Source organism: Pteropus vampyrus, unplaced genomic scaffold (genome assembly GCF_000151845.1).
Source record: "Pteropus vampyrus isolate Shadow unplaced genomic scaffold, Pvam_2.0 Scaffold120, whole genome shotgun sequence".
Classification (NCBI taxonomy): Eukaryota; Metazoa; Chordata; class Mammalia; order Chiroptera; family Pteropodidae; genus Pteropus; species Pteropus vampyrus.
This window is the reverse complement of record NW_011888901.1, coordinates 2,370,024-2,392,715: the sequence shown is the minus strand read 5'-3', so window position 1 is coordinate 2,392,715 and position 22,692 is coordinate 2,370,024.

Here is a 22,692-nt window from a genome sequence, read left to right as displayed (position 1 = left end):
AGAGCCAATCAGACTCGTCCTGAAAGTGAGGCTTTCTATCCTCCAGCTATCCATTTTTTAATCAGTGACGAAAATTGGAAATTAAAGGCAAGTGTCAAATGTTCCGGTCTCCTCTCCTCTGCTGGCTGAGTACGGGAGGCCGGCAGGGGCAGTGGATATCACTGACTTTGGAAACAGCAGGTCTTTCTTACAAAGTTGCTGAAAAACTTAATATCCATTTCTCCTGTTTTCATGAGGGAGAGACTTTCCTGCCTCTAGGAAAGCATAACAATGGAGGAATATTCCCAACCTATCTTGATCTTCTGTCCTTTCCTCAGAGTTGGCTAGCCCCAACTTTTGCTTATTTTTCTTCTCCTAGCAGATTTGCCTGATGAATCTTTCTCTTCTTCTCATTGCATGTAATAGGCATGCTCTGGGTGGACTACTGAGGCCTGTCACTGTCCAGCTCTCTCTAAACTGCTCCCTCAATGGAGTATGATGCAAGCTGCAAATTTCCCTGCAGATGGCTGCATAAGTTCGCCCAAATTCTGCTCTGTAGACCTAAATTTCTCCCAGCAGGGCCCAAGATCTAGATTAGGGATATAGTAGGAGGACTAAGGCATATGCTTCAGCACAGTATAATTGATGAAATCTTCATCTGTGTCTGTTATCTGTTCTCAATTGCTTAAGAGTTTAGCAGAGAAGAGGGTGTGACCATTTTGTGTATCTGAATAAACAATAAGCTTCTTACTGCCTAAACAACTATTGGAAAATCACTAGTCTCTGTGAGCCTCAGTTTACTCCTCTGTGAAATTGAGAAAAATAATTTCTGTATGGAAAATCTTATTTGAGAATTATATTAAATAATATATGTGAAGGCAACAAATTATAATATGCATGCAATAGATAGCTGTTCATTGTGTATAGTTTGGAGAATTTCTTCCAAACATTCTATATTTCAGTTTCTTCAACTTTTAAAATAAAGTTGCTGATATTTATCCCTTTTTAACAATTTTTTGGGGGGAGGTACTAATTAAAGTGTAATGCTTCCAATCTTGTAGACCGGGCAACATTCTAAAATTTGAGTGGTTCAGCTACTGCTATGCCTCATACCTATGCAAGCCAGCAGACATGAAATTGGTTTTAAAAATGTTCAAGTTTTAGATGTTGTTATTGCTTTCAATGCCAGATCTTCAGAAAATGATTAGCGCCTCTTGCAGCTTGAAGAGAATGACTTTCCCATTTCTCCTCTCCAAAATCACCCAAGTGCAAAATGGATAAGAAAAACCACAATTTCTTTTTTAATGAGACTAGGAGAGAGCTGAAACTCTGACTAACAGGAAAAGTAAAAAGACCACAGGAGCCCAGGAAAGAAGTATACAGGGACAATACTCTGGGCTGCAGATATCTGAACAAGCCCTCCACATGCACTTTCCAAAGTGAGGGCCCCACTCTACAGTATAAGATTCTACTCTTGTTTTCAATAATGGAAATAAAGTACATGAACAGGTGTCAGAAGCTTTTATACACATAGTTTGGCATCAATAAGCAAATAAAGTTAATTTAATAAGTTAATTTAATAAATCACACAGATAAGACATTTTATCATCATGGCACTGGGATATAGACAAAATTTCATTGTGGGTGGTCCCACTACTGCCTCACTCTTTTGGCTAAGAGTACCTAGAGACTGAAAGAATATGAACACAAAATGTTAGATTATAAATAAAAATTTTGCTTTTCTGAAATGTAGTCTTTAACCCTCAGAATAAGCAACAAAAAATCTATACAAAATACAAAAAGAAGAATATAAAAAAGCAAAAGGAAATAGCAAATGAAAAATAAAAAAAAAAAAAACCTCACTGGGATGGTATTTCCATGGTGGAGATAAAAATTGTGCCCAAACAATTTATCATATAATTGTGAAATTTAGTGAAATGATCATCTCTATAAACAGGAGCTCATGACAGAAATTCCAGAGCACAGGGATAGTTTTCCTAGACAATAGAAGCAGCTGAAATGTGAGAGAAAAAAAGTTCAGGAAAAATTTAGAAGAAATAATAAATTCATCAAAATGTGAAGATAAATTGGAAGTAGCTAGAGAGAAGAAATAATACTAAAAAAGTAAGGCATATGTAAATTTCAAAATAAATAAATACATAACATTCATCTTATCTTCTCAGCCTAAATTAGCAAAATGCCAAAAATTATATTTAATCTTCTTGAGAGTGATTTGTGTTCTTTATTATCAAAATTGTATGCTATCCTATTGAAATAATGTAAGATGTCTTTAGTGGCCATTAGAATTTTAAGCTGATTTTCTTCTCTAAATTGCTCTAAGATGTCACATTTTTGCTAGTTCTGTTACTGAACTCAAGGGGTTCATTTTGCCTGCACCTGTCAAAGCCAAAAGAGACACGGACAGGAGTTTGCAGCAAAGGAAGTAGAGGTTTATTTAAGGGAATGGCACCAAGCCCAGAGACACAAGTGAACTAGCGCTCAAAGACCTGGCTCCTTCATGGCCTCTAGGGGATAGGTTATGTAAGGTAAAACTCATTAGTAGCTAAGAGATTTGAGATCATGGGCTCTACTGATTGGTCCAGGCTAGGGTAGAAGGCAGTGGATCATTGCATCAGGTCTTTAATGTCAGTCATAGCATTGGTCTTTCTAGTGTCAAATAGATGCTGGTAGAGTTCTTAGCCTTCATGGGTGTGGAGCTGCAAGATGTTATCTTTAGTCTAGAACTGTTTCTGGAGTCAACGGACCTGAGGCTTTGTTCTAAGACTGTTTGATGCTGACGTAAGGGCTTAAAAATTAAGGGAGTGGTGGTGCAGTATGCAGAAGGAGAGAAAGTAAAAAAGCATGTGAATGCAAGGCCTGTTTGAATCAAGGAGAAAAAGAAGAGAAAAAGTCATTCTAAAGAAGTGTAGATTTACATGATTACAGTTCTTTTGATTTAGGTTTTCTCTCTCTCTTATCCTTATTGCTATTTTTTGTTCACTGTGAATTCTTGTTTTCTGTGTATCTGCTTATAATAGTCCTCTGCACGGATTTTGTTATTTGCTTTTTTTAATGCCCTATGAGTTAAAAATACCATATAGTCAAATGTAACCACTGTGTACTTAATGTTGATAATGATTTAGCAATTACCTTAGTCCCTGCCTTGTTTATTTAAATTGCTTAAAGGTTGACATGGTATTTGTGACAGAAAAAAACTTTTCAGGAACCCGTTTTGCTTGAAATGAGGTTCTAAATAGCTGAACTGTCAGGAAAATGGATCTAAAAGGTAAAATACTGTTTTATTATGATGATATATATCAATAAAATTTCTGTTATTCTAGCCATAGGTTTTCGTTGTTGTCTTCCTGCTTTTTAAAATAAAGAATGCACCTCTGCTCTCTGAAATCATTAGCCTGATTTAAATAAAGTTTATAGAGTGGATTTTTAGAGAACCATCAACCAATGGTCATTGGTGCCAATTTAACACCAATGGGAATCTCCAATTTGGGGTGCAGTAAATGAGGAGAATTTATTAAATGCAAACAGCTCAATTGCGATACAGCATGGCTGTGGAACAGTTCAATAGACTTACAGCTCAATTATGAAATAGCATGGCTGTGGAACAGCACAGCTGTGAGGCGGCCCTCAGACAGGGTGGCCTTCTCTAGCTAGACAGATCTGCTTTGCTCCAGTCCAGTCTGCTGAGTCAGGACAGCTCCATTCAGCTCTAGTTCAATGAGATGTTTTTGGTGTTTCAGCTTCAGCTGGGGAAGTGCAGTCTTCAGTCTTTTGTGGAAAGGGGACTGCCGTGCCCTCCTTGAGCCAGAGGAGAGCTGACTTATATATAGAGTTCTTACCCCTGGTCCCTGATTGGTCTAGCCTTGCAAACGAAGACTCCAAATCCTCACAGTTTGATTGGTCTGAAAAACACTGCCCTGACTGGTCATGTTAGGTAGCTAGTCAGACATGAGCAACAGGTGGAACAAAAGAATAGGTGTCTGGCCCAGAGACTGCCCAAAGAATACCCTATTGGCAGTTAGAGAATTCCTCCTGCATTCCCAGAGACAAAGGACAAGAGGGTCATAATCTTAGCTGGCCTAATCTGGCTACAGACATGAATCTAATTATAACAGACTATAGTCTGGGTAAGCATATGCACACTAGGCAAAGAATGATAATAGTAGCCAGATGTCAATCAAAATGACCTCACTTGCCAATCATCTAGGAAAGCCTTTGGAACCACCCCATCACTCTGTTGCAGCTCTCATTGCTGGGACCAGGAGCCTTCTTGGGGCATACTTTGTCTGTCTCCATGTGCCTCCTTTGGGCAGTCTCTGTCTTTCTAAAATATACTTTTAATAAAACTATTAAATCTCAATGACCTGTGATTCTTCACTGTGTCATTTTAGGAAGAACCAAAGGAAAATGCTAACTACACCTCTGAACCGCTGAAGTCTGATAGGCCCCAGAGGTGGCAGCCCTGCCTCTCAGATCCTTTATCTGGGTAAGCATTGTCTGGAGGCTATCTCATTTTCTCATCTTTTCTCCTATCTCTCCTGAGGTTAGGGTTTGCATTCCAGTCAAGACCATAAAGAGGCAGTGGTGGGCAGGGACCTTAACTTCATTGGCCTCTTCTTCGGGGGTAGGTGGGCATAAGGCCGCTCTACATATATTTTTCCTTTGTGTGGAGACGGCAAACCTTTTGCCGGTGTGCGGAGTTCGTTTTCTTACTAGCTGAGCCTTCTCAGTGTCTTTTAGTCCAGTCGGTGGCAGCGGAATGGACACCCATTTTTCCCCATTGCCAGTTGAACGAACCACGCCGGCGCAGAGTCTCTCAGGCCTAAGCACTTCTTTTGCTGATTAGATCCGCAAGGCTTGGTGAAGAAAACAGCAGAACCTGGCTTCAAGCTCTGCCAGGCGCAGGTGCGCACCTTCAATGGGCGCGCTAATGCTTTCTAGACTCAGACTCAGCTCTAAATGTGGCTCGCCCCCTCTTCCCCCACCCCTTGCTCCTTTACTCAAATTCCTAAATTCCCTTCCTTCACCGGTGGAAAGGGCGGCATTTTAGAAAGAACTTTTCACGCCAAAAGTTACCGCCTAAGTTAGGATCTAGAGGTGTGCCTTACCAAAACTCTGATCGCTTTAATGGTAACAGTCAGAATGGAGTCACTATGATTCGTGGGCGAATATGCTAATGGGGATAATAGCCGCACAGCTCTGACTGGATGGGGGAAAGTCTCAGTTCTATTGATTGAAATGCAATTTCAGGAACTCCTTTATAAGGGCTGTGGTTCAAATGGCAGGAACATAGTGCAGGCAGGCAGTTCAGTGTGGGAGGCAGCAAGCAGTTCAGTGCATGCTTCTCCCTGAAATGAGGTTTTCACGAGAGGCTCCTGTTTAGAAAGAGCTGCCAGGCTCTGTTTTTAAATTCGAACCCAGTTAGCTTCCAGGAGACCTTGGTATGTATCTTCTTTCTCAGCGTCAACAGAATCATAATGTAATTAGCTATTGAGGTGGGGCTGAATAAAATTTAACTTGGAATGGGGCTAAATAATATTGTGGACATGTATGAAAGTTTGAGACCCAAGCTGTCTGGAGTCAAGTTCTGGTTCTATTAATTATTAGCTAGAAGACCTTAGTTTAGTAATTAAATTTCTCTAAGTTTCAGTTTCACCATTTGTATAAGAGAATAATAAAAATGTTTACCTCACAGGATTGATTATGGCCGCTAACTGTGCTGATGCATTTTTAGCATTTTGTAGTGCTTACTATGTAGTCATAGTAAGTATATGATAAATATCAGTGGAAATTATTCAAAGTGTTACAGTCTAACTAAAATTCGTACTACTAATGTGAAATAATATTTAAGATATAAAACTATGTTGCAGAGGGTTATAAATATGTTAAAAAGCTTGTGTACAAGAGAGTTAAATGTTGGAACATTAGAATTATAAAGTTATATTAAAGAAATTTTGGTAGAAAATGTATTTTGTTATTGGATCTTGGAATATGATTATTGTCCATTGAACCAAAATCTTTAGGAAGAGATGAACTTGGTGAGTTCAAAACTGTGATGTTTCTTATTTGTTTTAAGAGCAACATTTTTATCTATTTTCCTCTTGACTGATAGAAGAGATGGAAGGAATAGAAATAGAATGAATCCCAATATCTGGGAAGAGAATACAGCTTCATAACGAGCAAGTCTAATGCAGGAGTGAGAGCGAAGGAAAGGAAGAAAACCCTTCAAGATGATAGCTTTGTGTCTGACAAGATGAAGAGATAGGAGAGAGCTTATACAATGTGTTTTGCATCTGAGTCTTTCAGCAGACAGCTGAGCTATTCTATTGTTGCTTCATAGAAGGAAAAAGCTGATTCTGGCTCAGCTGGCTAAATATGGAGGGGCAGAGAGACCAGAGCATACACTTATAGTGCTCACTCTAATTAAAGAACAGCCAGAGAAAGCTGAGACTTGAAGAGTGTAATCTATTTAAAGGCATTTTTAGGAAGTAAGGCAGAATACCAGCCTCCTGGGGGAGAAATCAAAGACTCCCCATCAGCAGCTGCTCTCACAGGCATTTATTTATTTTGCATTTTAAAAATCTTGAGAGGAGAGAGACAATAAGACCTGGGGGAGAAAGCTCTGAACTGAGAATTCTTTCTCTAATGTCAACAAACTGTGTAGCACTGTGTAATCTCTAGCTCTTCACTTCTTCCCTCAGGCCTTAGTTTCCCCATTTATACAACAAAAGGGGTTGGTCTGTCTATAAGCTCGATCTCTAAGTCTCTTTTCAGCTCAAAATTCTATGCTATATTGTAACGTCAAGAGAATCAATTTCTATCCCTCATAACTCTCTTGTCCATATCATTGTTTCAGAGACTCTCTGGTACAGGCAACCACAGTGCACTTTTACTTCTCTTCCTTTGCTTACTTTGTGCCCTTCACTGCTTCTGCTTTAACACCTAAATGTATGTTGTCTTTGGGACTCAACTCAAATGTCTTTTGAAATAAATTTTTAGGCCCAAGATGAAGCTGCCTCTGCCCCAGGGTGCCAAGTTAACAATGCTCCACCTAACCAGAAATGCAGTATAGCCAGTCAGTAAATCCCCAAACACCAAGCCAACTCTGGGTGTTATCGGGACAAAAAAGAGATCTGACTGCCTGTGCATGTCTAAGCCCAAGAAGAGATATGTGCAGGTTTTGCAGCAAGGAAAGTAAGGTTTATTAGAATTGCAAGTCCCAGAGAAACAGGCAAGCTCTTCCTCAGAGGCCTGGCTCCCTGGGTATCTCAGTCATTTAGGTCATCACTTGCAAAATTCTTAATCTTTTTAGTAAACCTAGTTAAATCTTTTCTTTCTTCCTTTCTTTGGAGAAAGACCCTCTTCCTCTTCCTCAAAATTAGATAATTACCTTGAAACTAGTGACTCTGGTCCTCTAGCTATTGAAAAGGATCATTGAAACTCAGCTTTCTCCTTGGCCCATTATAAGGCAGGAATGGCTTTAGGCCAAAACAGAGCCCTTAGAGTCTGAGAAGGGAGAGGACCTTTAATCCAAGTTTTTTCTTTCTTTTATGAAATATATTAACCAAACTTGTTTTCCTTTACCCGCTTGATGGGCAAATTAATGATAGAAACATAACTAGACATATTTCTAGTTATGTTTCTATCTTCGGTTATATCTTCGTTTTTCCTTGTCTAGGGACAGAGAGGCACTTTGGCAGGATACCCAAGACCCCGTCCTGACTAAGACAGAATGGGAAAGAGCTCCACAAAACCCCAGGAGCCAGGGACTACAACCCTCCTCAGCAGAAAGCAGATCCAGAAGAGACCTCCCTTCCCTCAACATCCATACCAATAAAAAGGGAATTCATGCCTCTTAGAAAAGGGTTAGACAGGAATGTTAGATAGGGGGTTTCAGGTCCAGCTGCATAGATGCTGAGGTCATCCTATTCTAGAAAGGGTCTGCCCTAGTCTGCCCACAATTAAGCAAGTCAGAAGGCATTTTGGGGTTAAAAGTAACTCATACAAGGAAATAAGTAAGCAGATAATTGGGTACTAGTTTCAGCCAGTCACTCGCACCCGTGCAGTAAAGAAGACTCCCAACAACCGTCAATTCACCTGAGCCTCATTATATCATCATTATAATATGATGCATATGCCCGGAAGTCATTAATATCATAGTAACAGACTGCATTCTGGGAACGAACATGCGCAGAAAGCAAATGATGAGTCACTGGGTCCTGTCAATCTTAGTTATCAATCAAGAAAGCCCACTTCTATAAGAAAAGTAACCACCCACAGCAAATAGGGATAAAAACCCCAAAGAGTTTGTTACTGAGCCCTTGAGACTTTTGAGTTGCTGTTCTCTTGCTCGGGCTGCTTCCACGTCTGGAAGTGTACTGATGCTTTACTTTCCCTTCTAATAAAGCTATTCTTTTCTACTGTATTTTGGTGTCTTGCTTAATTCCTTGAGACATCAAGAAACTGGACAACGCATCGAGAAGGGAACCCCACTCTCTGGTAACATCAGGAGTACAGATTATATAGGGAAAAATCAGTAGTCATGGAAACTAAGGTATTTGGGGTCGTGGGTACTACTGATTGGAGAATTGGAGGGGGATGAGGTAATTAATCATTGTGTCTGGTTCTGGAATCAGCCATGGTGCCATCCTATCTGGTCCAGTGGCTGGTGGGTCGTTGTTCTGCCTTGATGGGCCTGGGGCTGAAAGACATCTAAAGCCATGATGTTATCCTTATTCTAAAGTCCAACTGAAACCTATTGTCTTTATGATTATAGACCTGAGGCTTGATTAATCTTATGTACCAAGGCTTAATGATTAAAGGAACAGGCAAACAGAGGATTAGGGTGGAAAAAAGCAGATGAGTCACAATGCCATTACCTGGGCAAAACCAACTTGAATCAGAGAAAAAAAAATCTATATTAAAGAAATATAGTGTGTAGTTACATGGGCTCTATAATTATTTCCTTGTTTCTTGATCTTCCTAATGTGGACGAGAAAAGGGCCACATTCTTAACCTGACAAAGCTCAGGGGAGGTCAGCATGATGGGCCCTATAAACTCAGAGACCAAAATTAACCACGTAGGATGATCTGAACATAAAAATTCTTAACTAAAAGCAGGTCATAGCAGGTAGTCACATCCTGGGCCTGTAGCTTTCTTGACAAAGATCAATCTTTACCTTAAATATGCCTGTTTATTGTCTTTTTGCATCTAAGATAATACACCCTTGGAATGTCAAAGTAATCCTTTTTTTCCAGACCCCTCAAGGCGAAGCCCACATCAGCAGAGCAGGAGACCACAGAACCCCTCGAGGTTATCGTCTCCCCTGCATACTGTCTCTATGTGCTGTAAATGTTAATTATTAACTTTCCTGTATCCACCAATGTAAAAGAAGTATGTGTCCCTCTGTTTTACTTTTTATCCAATCCTAGAGATTTCCCCACTTTGCTTTCTTCAACCCCTTTAAACTACCACCAATGATTTCACGTAGCCTTTCTTATGTCTCCTCCTTTGATTCTAATGTATAAAATAAGCTGCAAAACTGCCATTCTTCAGAGCATTTTCTTAATCTGTGAAGATTTTGCTTCCCAGCAATTGTCATCAGTTAGTCTCAAATAAACTCATTAAAATTCTCTACAAGTTTGGATGTTTCTTACGTCAACACGAAAAAGATCAGATATGCAACCCCAGACAATCATAACCTGTCTCCACATTGCTGCTTCTGAAGCTCTATAAAACTCACTCTTGCCCAAAATCCCTCAGGAAGGGTGTTTCACTGCTAGTGAGGCCCTGTACACTCCCAATCCATGGATTGTTTTCCCTTGAAAAAAGGTCACTGAGCTCACTACTAAATTGTTTTATTGTTGTCATTTGACATGTTTTAAATTCTCCTCTCCAAAAGAAGTGATCATCACCTTCCCAAATTTTCATAAAACTTCCCATGTGCCTTCATGAAGAACTCATTATATTCACTGTGATACTGTAATCATTAGTTTGTATGTTGTCTTCCTGATTAGCAAATACATTAAATTCTCCAGTTCCTGAGACAATTGGGAATAGAGACAAGTTATCACAATGTTGAAATAATATGTTCTTAACATTTGATAAATAGTCACTGCCCCATGACCTCCACAGAAAACTCCCCTGCCCCTATTCTCTCACCACTTCCCCCAGAACACCTCATATCACTTCATTCAAACAACTGGAAGGTTGACTCTGTTACAGTAGGCAGAAAGAATAAGGCTGTTGGTGAGGGAAGGAGAGAAAGAAAGGAGGAGCTTCCAACAGCCATTAAGAAATGCCAGCACCTGACCAATCTGAACTAGATCCAGGCGGCTGGTGGGGGATCCCTGAGTTATCTCACCACTTCAGGTGACCTTTGGCTAATTATAAATACTATTAGCATGGCAGCCTAAGAAAACCTCCACCCCCTGTGTCACCACAACAGTTCAGAGAGAGCCAAATGACAAAAATGCCTCCTCCGTATGGGAAGGAGTGGTCCACTAGGACCTGCCTTGACACCATCTTTAAGCTTTGATCATTCCACCCTTTTTGTATACAATAAATTGCCAAAACCAACTTCTCCTTGGGGCAGCTGCTCTTCTCCGAGCCTGCTTGCTCTCACTAGTGTACTATTCTCCTCTAATAAATCTACTGCTTGCTTGGCTTGCTCTGTATGTCCTTGAATTCTTTTCTGAGATGAACACCAAGAATCTGATCTCTGGTAACAACACCTGACACAGCAGGGTCTCCAGGGTCCTATTCTAGGTTATGGCTTTGTTCTTTCATATAGGTCAGATACTGTACAAGTTGTTAAATACTGCTCTGTACCTCTCCTGCCCACAGTCTCACATAATAAATAATGAATAAGTATTTGTTGAATAAAAGAACTCAGGCTTGCTCCAACACTACAAAAATTATAGAAAAATTATTAGAGGTAGGAGTGGGTTAGAGAATGAGATGTGATTGTTCCATGAATCTAAGGCTTGTCCCGGGATTCAAAAGACACCTAAAATTTTTGAAGGGAGAGTACTGAGTTAAGAAGTTAAAATTTGAAGATATCAAACAAATCAAAGGGAAATAAATATGTAATTGAGTAATGCAATGGGTAACAGATTCTGAAAATTTTAAGAGTTTGGTGAAACGTAGCTTGTGTTAGAGGAATAGTAAATATATTACCTTCTCCTGATTAACCCTCTTCCCATCTCCATTTATTTTCTTTTTCAGAGAAAGAAAAAGCTATTTTTCTCCTGACTCTGAGTGAGACCCATTCCCAAACTTTATTCCCTTTGCCCTCTTCTTTCTACATTTTCTTGCTATAATGAATAAATAAGTTTAGCAAGGGTGCATCATTCATAACGGATATACAAAAGACGTGGTTGGAATTTTATATAATAACAATGAACTATTGTAAATGAAAAGTAAAAAAAAAGTAGAAAGTAAAATAGTACCACTTAAGATATCACCAAAGAAAATAAAATACTTAGGTAAAAATCTAATAACATCTGCAAGATCTCTATGCTAAAAACTACAAAAGATTCATGAAACTCATCAATCAAGACATAAGTAAATAGAAAGATATATTGTGTTCATGGTTTGAAAGATGCAAGGTATTTGAAATGTCAGTTTTCACAAATCGATCTATAGATTCAATGCAATAAAAATCTTGTCAGAATTTTTTGTAGATATCAATAAGCTGGTTTTAAAATTAATTTGAAAAGAGGAAAAGCTTAGTACAGCCAAAATGATTTTGGAAAAAAAAATAAAGTTGGAAAACTTATATTATTTTTTTTTTAAAACTATAAAGTTATAACAATCAAGACAGCACAGTATTGGAGAAAGAATATATAGATAGATAAGTGAATAGACTAGATCAAGTAACAAACATGCAAAAATATGACTAATTGACTTTTGACAATAGTACAAAGGAAATTCAATGGATATAGGTTAGGTTTTTTTCTTTTCAACAAACTCTGTTGAAACAATTGGATATATATATATACACACACACATATACATATACATATATATATACACACACATATATTCAATAATATATATACATATACATATATACACATATATATATAATATATATGTCTAAAATATACATCAAATAACATATATATGTAAAACCTCAGTCTTTAATTTATACTTATGTAAAGTTAATTCAAAATGGATTATAGACCTAAATATAAAATAAAAAACTATATCTTTATTTTTTTAAATAAAACATAAGAAAACAATTTTTGTGACCTTAGATTAGGCAGAGTTCTTGGACAAAAACACTAAAAATACAATCTGTCAAGAGAAAAGTGATAAATTTGACATCATCAAAATAAGATGTTTTTCTTTTGCAAAAGACATTTGTTAAAAGAATGGAAGGATAAGTCACAGACTGGAATAAAGTATCTGCAAACCATATATCTGATAAAGACTATCAAAATGCAACAAAAATAATAAAAAAATAACCTAATAAAATAGGCAAAAAATTTGAACAGACACTTTATCAGAGAAGGTATATTGACAAGAAATAAACACATAAATAGATACTGACATCATTAGTCATTAAGGAAATGCAAATTAAAACCACAATGAGCTACCACTTCATATCTCTTAGCATGGCTAAAACAAATCAAGAAAACAAAACCTGATAATACCAAGAGGTGGCAAACAAGCTGAATAACTGGAACTCTCATATTTTGCGGATGAGAAAAGCCCCTGTGGAAAATAACTTGTCAGCCACTTATAAAGAGAAACATACATGCCCTATTTGACCCAGACACCCCACTTGTAGGGATTTACTCTAGAGAAATAAAAGCATAAGTCCACACTAATACCTGATATGAATATTTATAGCAGCATGAAACCAATATCATGATTGCTAAAAACTGGAAATAACCAATGTCCTTCAACTGGGTAATAAATTAACTGTAGTACATAAAAGAAAATCACCCCTTTTGTTATATATTTCTACAAGTTTTGACAAATGTGTAGTCACATAACTACCACCACAATCAAGATACAGAACAATTCCATAACTATTAAAGAATTCCTTTGGTTTTGTATCTTATTTAAAAAAAAATTAAAGTGAGTGAAATAAATTGAAATTTCTCTAGACATACTTATGTCTAAAATCTGATAGTATCTAATAAAACTAAGTGTGTGTGTATATGTTTCTGTGTATAAATATATACATGGATTTTATATATATCTATATATATATCTCATAAATTTCATTACTAGGCTAATAATTCAAAAAAAAAAATCACCCTGTAGCCCACTAAAAGCTTTGTACGAATATGTTCTTTGGGACATCATTCTTTATAGTCTCCAGCTGGAAACTACTCAAATTTCCATCAATAGTAGAAAAGATATAATGGACTAGTAGAATAGATATTACAATAGTGCAATCATGTTTTTATATAGTGGAATACTATTCCATAGAGAGAACAAACAATCTACAACATCACATAATATGAATGAATTCATATTACATTGAGTGGCAGAATCAGACAAAGAGTATGTATGTATATAGTCAATAAATATATAAAAACTTGGTCAAACGCTAGTAATTAGGGATATTCAAATTATAATTAAAATGCAATACTATTTATCTTCCATCAGATTAGAAAAATTATTTGTGTTATATGAAAATGCTGGCAAGTGCATAACTCTGTAATATATTACCGATGATAGTATAAATTAGTATACTTCTCTGGGAGAAGATTGTGCAACATCTCTTCAAATTAAAAACATGCATCTCTTATATGGCCCAACTATGTAATTGCTCAGTCTCTACTCCTGAGAACCATTTCCACACATGCATATGGAGGCATGTATTAATAGGTATCATTTATCAATAAATTGCTTCCACTGTTCTAAGTGCTTTGCATGCTTAAATAGCTTTAATTCTCATTACTTTCTATTATTATGCCCATTTTCCAAATTTAAGGTGTGGGATTTGAATCCAGATAGTCTGGTTCCAGAAACTCTGTTCTTTCCCATTATGCCATATTATCTCTCAAGAGAATTGTTCTCTTGTAAAACGACATTCTTTGCAACATAGTAACAGGAAAAAATGCTAAATGATTTGGAATGTAACGCTTTACAAAAAGGAATTAGGTAGTTTATATCATTGATTCCTAACCAGGAACAATTTTGCTCCCCAGGGGACATTTGGCAGTTTATGGCGAGAGCATTTGATGGTTATAGTTGTGGGATGGGGGTGGGGGAGGAAGTGCTAATATAATTTATTGAGTAGAGGCCAAGGATGCTGCTAAACACAGGACAGTCCCCACACAACAAAAAATTATCTGGCCCAAATGTGAATAGTGACGAGTTTGAGAAACCCTGATTTATATTTATATTGATTGTTCTCTAAGAAATATTGTTTATTTCAAAAGCTAATATGTAGATTATATCAGGTATTTTGAAGGCACACGCACACACACACACACACACACACACACACATTCACACAAAGGAGTATATATTCAGAGTGTGTGTACACTTATCTGTATGTATGTATATATGCTTAGGAAAAGCTCTAAAATAATGCATACAAACTCTTATGTGTGGTTACTTCTGAAGGGTAGTGGAAGGGGCAAGGATTGTGGGGAAGGGTGGATAAAAAGAACTTTAATAATAGGAGAATTATTTAGTACTAGTTAAGAACAAAACCCAGTGCTTTCGTAGTCAGCCTGGCTAGGTTTTGAATTGTCAAACACTTGTGAAAACTGAGGCATCTAATAAGGACATGTGACTGGTCAGACAGCCATCCCACCTCCAGTTAGAAGGACCAGTATTATTCATTTTGATCTCAAGGTTAATTGCAAGGTAATTGATGAGACAATGTTCAGTGTAACCACACAATATGACCACATATGGCCATAGCATCTGTGTATAGAGAGAATATTACGAAATCTGTGAAATGTTTTAGAAACTAGGTCAAACCAAGGTGTGTTCACATGTGCTCTGGTGAAGTAAAATTTGGCCAATAATTCATTCCTTCAACACAAATAAAGGCACACAAGAAATGCTCAAAGATGGACAGAGAGGCTCACCTTAGCTGATTAAAAACTAGTCGAAAGTTGTGGTCTCAGGGGTGGCAACCTGATATTGAGTCAGTTTCTATCCTCCTGGCTTCTCGCTGGTCGGGGGGGGAATATTGTATTTAGTGTAACTGCTACAGCTTACTAATGTATAAGCTCATCCTATTCTTCAGAAATGGTCTATTTTAGTTGACGGAGCCCTTTTAGTTAACCAAGACCAGCAGAGGGCTCTCCAAAGTAGGTACAAATCATGCTTTGATATGAGGCTGCTCTGACCATGGACATAGCCATTTAGACTCCAGAGAAAAATGAAAACCCTGCAGACATTTTTGTATAATTTTTATTCATTTATTTGTTTCACTTTTTTTGCTTTGGGAATCTGCATTTTTGAAGTTTATCTTGGGGTCTCTTCTGAGGAATGAAAGTTTTGAAGGAGTAGATGAAGAAAATGAAATTAGTGTGCCATAATTGAATGACTGAGAAGGCATAAAAAAAAATGTCAAGATATTAAGTGTGGCCTGGAGGAAAGAGGTGAAGGAACAGATGGGAAAAGTTGGTGGAATTAACTTCTCCTCTCTGCCTGGGTACATACCTCTATCATTTTCCTTTGTTCCGAAACAGTGTGGTATTGAGCACAGAGCATAGGCTTTGAAGTCAGAAAAATTACATTTATATCTTTGCTCTGTTTCCTTATGGCTATATATCCTTCAGTTCAGTACCTCTCTCAGTTTTTTTTTTTTTTCTATCTGTACATTGAGACATATCAAATGCATGGTATAGCAACATTAATTAATTAACATAATTGAATTTATAAACTGTCTGATTTAATACCTGATACATTTTGGTGCTCCATATAGTAGTTACTGGTTGATTTCCTTTCTCTTAAACACCAGTCAGTGACTATCCCCAAGACCTTCTGTGTAGCTCTCACCAGCAATTCCAAGTGGAATGAGTCACTATACCCTCATAACCCTGCTCGTGGTTACACAACTTTCCCTAGTACATTATTTTATAATGATATTTAAAGTCTATCTCCTGTGACTCCTATGAACTCCTTAAGTTTAGTGAAAGTCTTATTTGTCTTTGCCACCTTAGTGATTGCCACAGAGCTTGGCAAGAATATTCACCAATAAATGCTGGTGGACTCAATGTGTCAATGGGTTTTGAAGATGGTGACAGTGCTACAGAATGATGCTATAGTACAACTGAAGGATATTAGGATGAAGCCAACTCCAAACCAATGAAACATCCAAGATCTCTCTGCCGAGAACTCTTGATAACTGTGGGTGCTACGAAATAGATATTCCCAGTTCTTAAAAGATGAGAGTTAAAAAGGGCAAGAACAATGAAGCAAGGCTCTTTGCCACACATGATCAAAGAGAGCAAATTTAACATTCTCTCCAGATGGTGCTGAAACCAATTCAAATCAGATAGAGAACAAAAGGCCTTTTTCTTTTCACGAAGTATTTTGTAGGTCTTTCACTTGTTATATTACTTCAGCCCCATTGGGACCAAATTGAAAAATTTAAGGTAAAGGTTGTTTTTCATTTTGAAAACTTCCAAGGCCTCATCTTCCACCAGAGTCTCATCTGAGTGACTTTATTTAACAAAACCTGAAAATTATTAAGGTTAGAGCAGTCCCATGGCCCCAGGATGCCTTATTCTTAAATGGTAAAAGCAGCTGTTGCATACTCACCAGCCCAACATGGATTAAAAATCTGGCAGGTTTTCCTCATGCCCTATCTAAGCTAAATAAAGCCCTTAGCTTCCCCAAACTTTACATCATCCACCGTTTTGAGCTGGGCACTAGCCATAGCTATGGCTCTTCTAATCAATCGCAGAGGAAATGTTGCCCTTTGTGTTGATGAGTTGGTTGATCTCCATCACTGGTACGCTTATCTGACTCCCTTTCAAATTCTGAGCACTTTCTCTTTTCTCATCCGACCTGGGCTTTTGTGTATTTCTCCTTTATTGGAACTGGCAACATGAAGCTATTTAAACACAGCTCCATCTGTCAGTGTTGGGTCCTGCAGGTAGAGTGTCGTGTTTGATTTCAGATTATCATTTGTTGTGTTGTCAAGAAGGGCCTGGGGGAGGAAGAAAAAATTCCTGCGTTTAAACTGTTCTTTGGTTAAAATGCACAAAGACCTTATTTGCCATGATCTGATCCATGATGCTCATATTTCTCTACAATCACAGCAACAGCTCTGTGATAGTCATAAGATGGCCCTCAAAGAATTGCCGACAGTGTAAAGCAGACCTTAATTCTGAGCTTTGGAGCTCACTTTAAGTTATTCTTTACCCATTAAATACCACAAAAGAGTAAGGCTTGTCCTTAGTTGGAAAAGCATGAGTGTAAACAGAACTAAGTGTTCCTTGTTTAGCCCACTGATATGTGGAGTACATAGAGATGGGGTAGGCTACTCTCGGAAATTCTGCTTCTGGGTATCTGTGCCAAAAAGATTAGATCTAAATATAGAATATACTTTGAATGTTGTTTTTACAACATATTTATAGTTTCAAGACATAAAAACAAGGTAAACATTCAACAATTAATAACAGAGCGGCAGAATGTTGATAATTGTTAAAGCTGAAGGATGAACACATTGAGGTACACGTGATGATTTCCTTTCTGTTAAAAATAATAATTATAAAGACTGTGTTCAGAAAAATTTTAAAATTATAGATATGATGTTATTCATGTGAATTAAAAACACAAAGAAAAATGACAGAAGAATAATATACCAAAAGCTGTTGGTCGCCAACAGCACATATGTCATAAGTGGCATGTGCCACAGGCAGTGCCACACTGTTGAGAATGTAAGTGTGACCTAATAAAAAATAGGCACTTCAGACAAATATTGCATTTGATTTGTTTGTTTGAGAGTTAACTGGTATCAACATGACGGACTTCAACAGCTGAGTGAATAGAAGAGTGTAAATTTGCCATTGCGTGGAAAGTGAAAGGGCGGTGGTGCTGCAGCAGCTGCACAGGGGAACATAAGAGAGAGCTGGGCAGAAATGTGCAAGCAATGAGATACCAGAAATGTGGGTAGAATGTAAAACTCATCTGTCATCTGATTCAGAGCAGGAAAATGGTCCCTTCTCAGATCTAGATTTGAAGAAGTCATTAGAGACAAGACTTCCCAACCCTGAAGCCACCAGCACCCCTGAGCCACAGTCCAGGCACCAAGTAAAGATGGATCTGAGCTCTCTCTCAACTCAAATAAATGGGTCCTGATTCATTCTTCTCCCACACTCCATGATTTACTTACCATTTTGATTTTTGACCTCAAAGCTCAGTCTCTCATTTTTAGACCACATAACCATCCTGACAGGAATTTGGGTGCTGTCTTCAGTAGCGAGTCTCTCCCTCATGATTCTTTGGAGCAAAACACCTTCCTATTTACTACCATTTTTCAGTGCAACATCATGGCTACCCAAATAACTCTAATATGAAAAAAAAAATCATGCACACACATAGAGGAGTAGTGTGATTGCATTTATTCAGGGCATGAGACAATTCTGTCAACTCTGCTTGTAATCCATGATGAAAGAGTTTGGGGACAATGTTTCATAGAAACCTCAGATATCTTTCTATTTCTTTTCTTTATTTCCATCAGGACTTTTGATGGAATCATTAATATTATCAAATGGAGCAATGGAGTCCAAAGAAAAAAATATAGAATTCACCAGAAAAAAATTAGAGTGTTTTTTTGTCAGTAAAATTGAATTTTTATTGATAAAGTCCTGCCACATCGTGAAAATGAATGAGACACTAGAAACTGATCTCAAAGATTAGTCTATGGAGAATTCACTTGGGAGAAGATATAAGCCATCATTTGATTTAAAAAATATATTTTGGCCACTAATTCTTAAAATTACTTTTGATATATGTGTTCAAATAACTTTCAATTATTTATACTCATTGAAGGGAACAAAATCTTGGAAATCTAGACAATAATGAGCAATTTGAGTAGTAATGAGTATTTCAGTAGCTTTTCACAAAGCTGTGTCAATCTGCCTACCAGCCCTATTTGTCTAGTGTTAAAATTGTCCCTGCAGGATGGTATACATTTTTATGGCTGGATTATTTGACATAGGATTTACCTGAGATCACATAACAAAGACTTTCATTTCCACAGTTTTCAACTGTCTTTTAAATTTCACCCTGGAAAGTATTCAGGATTGCAAATAAATATATACCTCTCTTGGTCTCTGCTGTATCCAAGTTTGATTCTTCCCTCGAAAATCCTTTTGTCTAGCCTAAGACATCTGGGATAGGAAAGCAAAGTGAGCAGCATGATTTGTTGAAAACTTCTAGAATTAGGTGGGAATGAGAACACTCAAATTATTATCTTTGTTATTTTTATGATGTTCATGTGTCTCAGTTCTCATGTCTACTAAACAAGAATATTAATAGCTATCTTAAATCAAATAATTACAATGTGCCATGAATTATTCCAAGGTCTCAATGTTTATTAACTTGTTTATTCTTTCCAAAACCCTATGTGGTGGTGAATATTATCATTATCTTTACTTTACAGACAATAAAACTGAGACAACTCACCTTAAGATCTGACTGTTGGCAAGGTGGAGCTGGGATTCAGATAGGGGCCTGAATTCTTCACCAGGACTCAACTGCTTCATGGGCATTTGCTTAGGGCTGTGTGGCAGAGATGATTGAGGTGAGAGTGGAGAGGATATGGGCTGCTCTGGTTATGTTAAAGGTGGTTGCCTCAATCTTCCTCTCCCTCTGCCTTCTGCTGTCTGCATAGGCTCTTGCTAGAACTCTGAGACCATGCAGTTGAGGATGGCAGAGCTGAGTCTTCAACCCCAGGATAGAGGATAACTTTGAGAAGCAGAGACCTTGATCTCATTCCAGACTGTTATGTGAGAGAGAAATAAACTTGCCTTATTTGGGCAACTGTACTTTTTACTTCTCTTTGTAACAGGAGTTCATCACATAGTATTCTAACTAATATAGTGTCAAGTAATGTCATGCTGGAGCAAGCTTGCAGTAACAAGAAACACTTCAATATTTTGGAATTTTTTGAGCTGGTTGCTAAACTATTCATTGAAGTGCTTAAACTATGAAAAATTGCAAATATTACCAATTAGAACTATTTTAAAATTTATTTTAATTTAATTTTAAAGAGCTGGTTTATCAGCATGCCACTGGGTATGAGGATTCAATGAGATCTAACCCATATAAATGCTGGTATCTATCAAATGCTCAATAAATGTTAATTATATTATTCATAACAATTAATAGACACAAATAAAGATTAATTCATTATTTCTTCATACTCAAAGAAAAGTCATTAATACCTTATTTCCTGGCTCCAAATCTCACAAGTTCTTCTTCGTGCAAAGCAAATCCTAAGGATGCCATATTCTCTCCCACTCGTGCTGGATATAATGGGCCAGTGAGTCTCACAGCAAGTTTTCATTTCTTTTGTAATTTTCAGAGTTGATTATCAACTTTTTAAATAAAGTTCTTTTTTTTTTTCCCTTAGTTATTAAAAAAAAAATGCAAACTAGAAGAAATTTTATATCAAATCTTACTAAACACAGAGGAAAAATTTTTCCAAATTTTTAACTTTCTTCTCTATTATTTTCACATTTCCAAAAGCTTTCTTAATCAATAAAGTTTTCAGCACAATTATCTTATCCTATCAAGTTGTTAGAAGATTCAAAATTTCTGGAGTCAATTTAATTCTAAAATTTCTAGGCTACTGTTAATGAAAAGAAATTTGTGATCACTAATTTACAAGATCTTGCACTTTTAAGGTATCTAAACATGATCTACTCACTCTCTGAAGGGTGTCCTACAATGTGATCTATCTTCCTTCTATTGCCTGGGGCCTGGTGAAGGATGAGGAATTTGATCAGATATCTAGAGAGATCAGATAGCACAGGTAGAGATTCTTGCTAAATTGACTTGGGTAAAATCGAATGACACAAATATAGACACAAAGTCCAAAGAGCGAGGTCAGGTTGAGAGGAGGGCTTAGAGGAGACTGACAAAAGTTTGGTCAAGGAGAGCTTTTGTCATCAACACCTGTCATGACGTCTGGCACATAGCATAGTTAGACCTTGGATATAATGACTGACCAAACTCTTCTTAATACCAGGACCTTGGACTTCTCCCCAATAATATATATGCTTCCTAAAGGCCTATCGCATCTCTGGTGCCAGTCAGCCAGTCAGATTACACCATCACTCAGGTTCCCACTCTAACATTTCCTGCTTGAGTCCTTTAGGCAATGAAAAATTCCTTCTCTCATAAATCATATAACGGTGGGTCATCTTCATTGTAAAAGAAATAAAATAAAGTGAAATATTTCCCATCTGAAACATAGTGTTACTCTTTAAAACAGCACAGAAGACATAACTATCCTTCCCGAGACAATCCTCAAATATTTAAAGATAGACAACATGTTTAAATTCTTTCTTTCTTTAGGAAAGTCATTCTTCTTCACAACCATTCCTCTCCTTTTCTATTACTTCTGTGCTCTGCTCATACCTTAAGTTCATCATTTACTTTACTGGGCTGGTTATTTTCTATTCCAACTCCCAAACCAATTTTCTGTCTTCTCTGGCAGGAGACTGACCTCTATGCACTTCATCATCCAAGCTCCCTTATCTGGCACAGGGGTCCTGAAATGACAAGGCATGCCTGTGTACTACTGTACTCAACTTATTGTTTGGAAGCTATCCATGCGATATGTGGCCTTAATTTGAAAGCTGAGGCAGATCTTGAAGGCACTCATAGTGGGAGGCTGTCAGCTAGTTGGGCTCCTCACAACAGGTCTGATTTTAACAGGAGATTTGAGTGGTGCATTGTCATGGTTGCCCCATGATAATAATCATTGAAATGTGGTAAACAGGAAGGCAAGCAATTTTGGTTGAATGACAACCGAATCTACAGATAAGCAATACCAACATCATTTGGGATCTTGTAGAAATGAAAACTCTCAGGTCCCACACCAACTACTAAATCCAAATCAGTATAACAAGGCCCCCAGGTGATTTATATTAAATCTCGTGAGCACTGGTATGCAAGACATTTGGATACACTCCCAAAGGCATGATATCTCTTTCATTGAAAACTATACCAATTTTCCCACAGGAAATTGCCCCTCTCACCCACCCACAAGAGTCACAGTTGTTTGGCCTAGGGGTAGATGCTGGATTTAAGGTGGGGCAATCAAATTTTTTTATTTCAGGTTTTGGAAATGAAGATGAGAGATTTTAGTTTGTCATATACTGAGTTTGAATTGAGGTGATGCAAAATTGGGAATGATGGGTGAGCCATATTTTATCTTGTACACAGAGAAGCAGAGGAAGCCAGTCTATATAAAAAGAAGACGTGAATCATATACACCTCACTTATATCACATTTTTTTGGTTTGTTTGTTTTGTTTCTTTATCGATCTCAGTTTTTATTATTTGTAACCAAAAGAGTCTAAGACAGATGGTGAGTGTTATATGAATATAGAGTGTCATGATAAAGTATAAGAAAAACTAGCAGGTGTTTTGTGCTAAGTCCATGAAGCATTTTTACCTTGTTAAGGCATCTAAGTTTTAGGGTCTGCAGCATACTGTACACAAAATAAAACTTTTTATTTTTTAGTT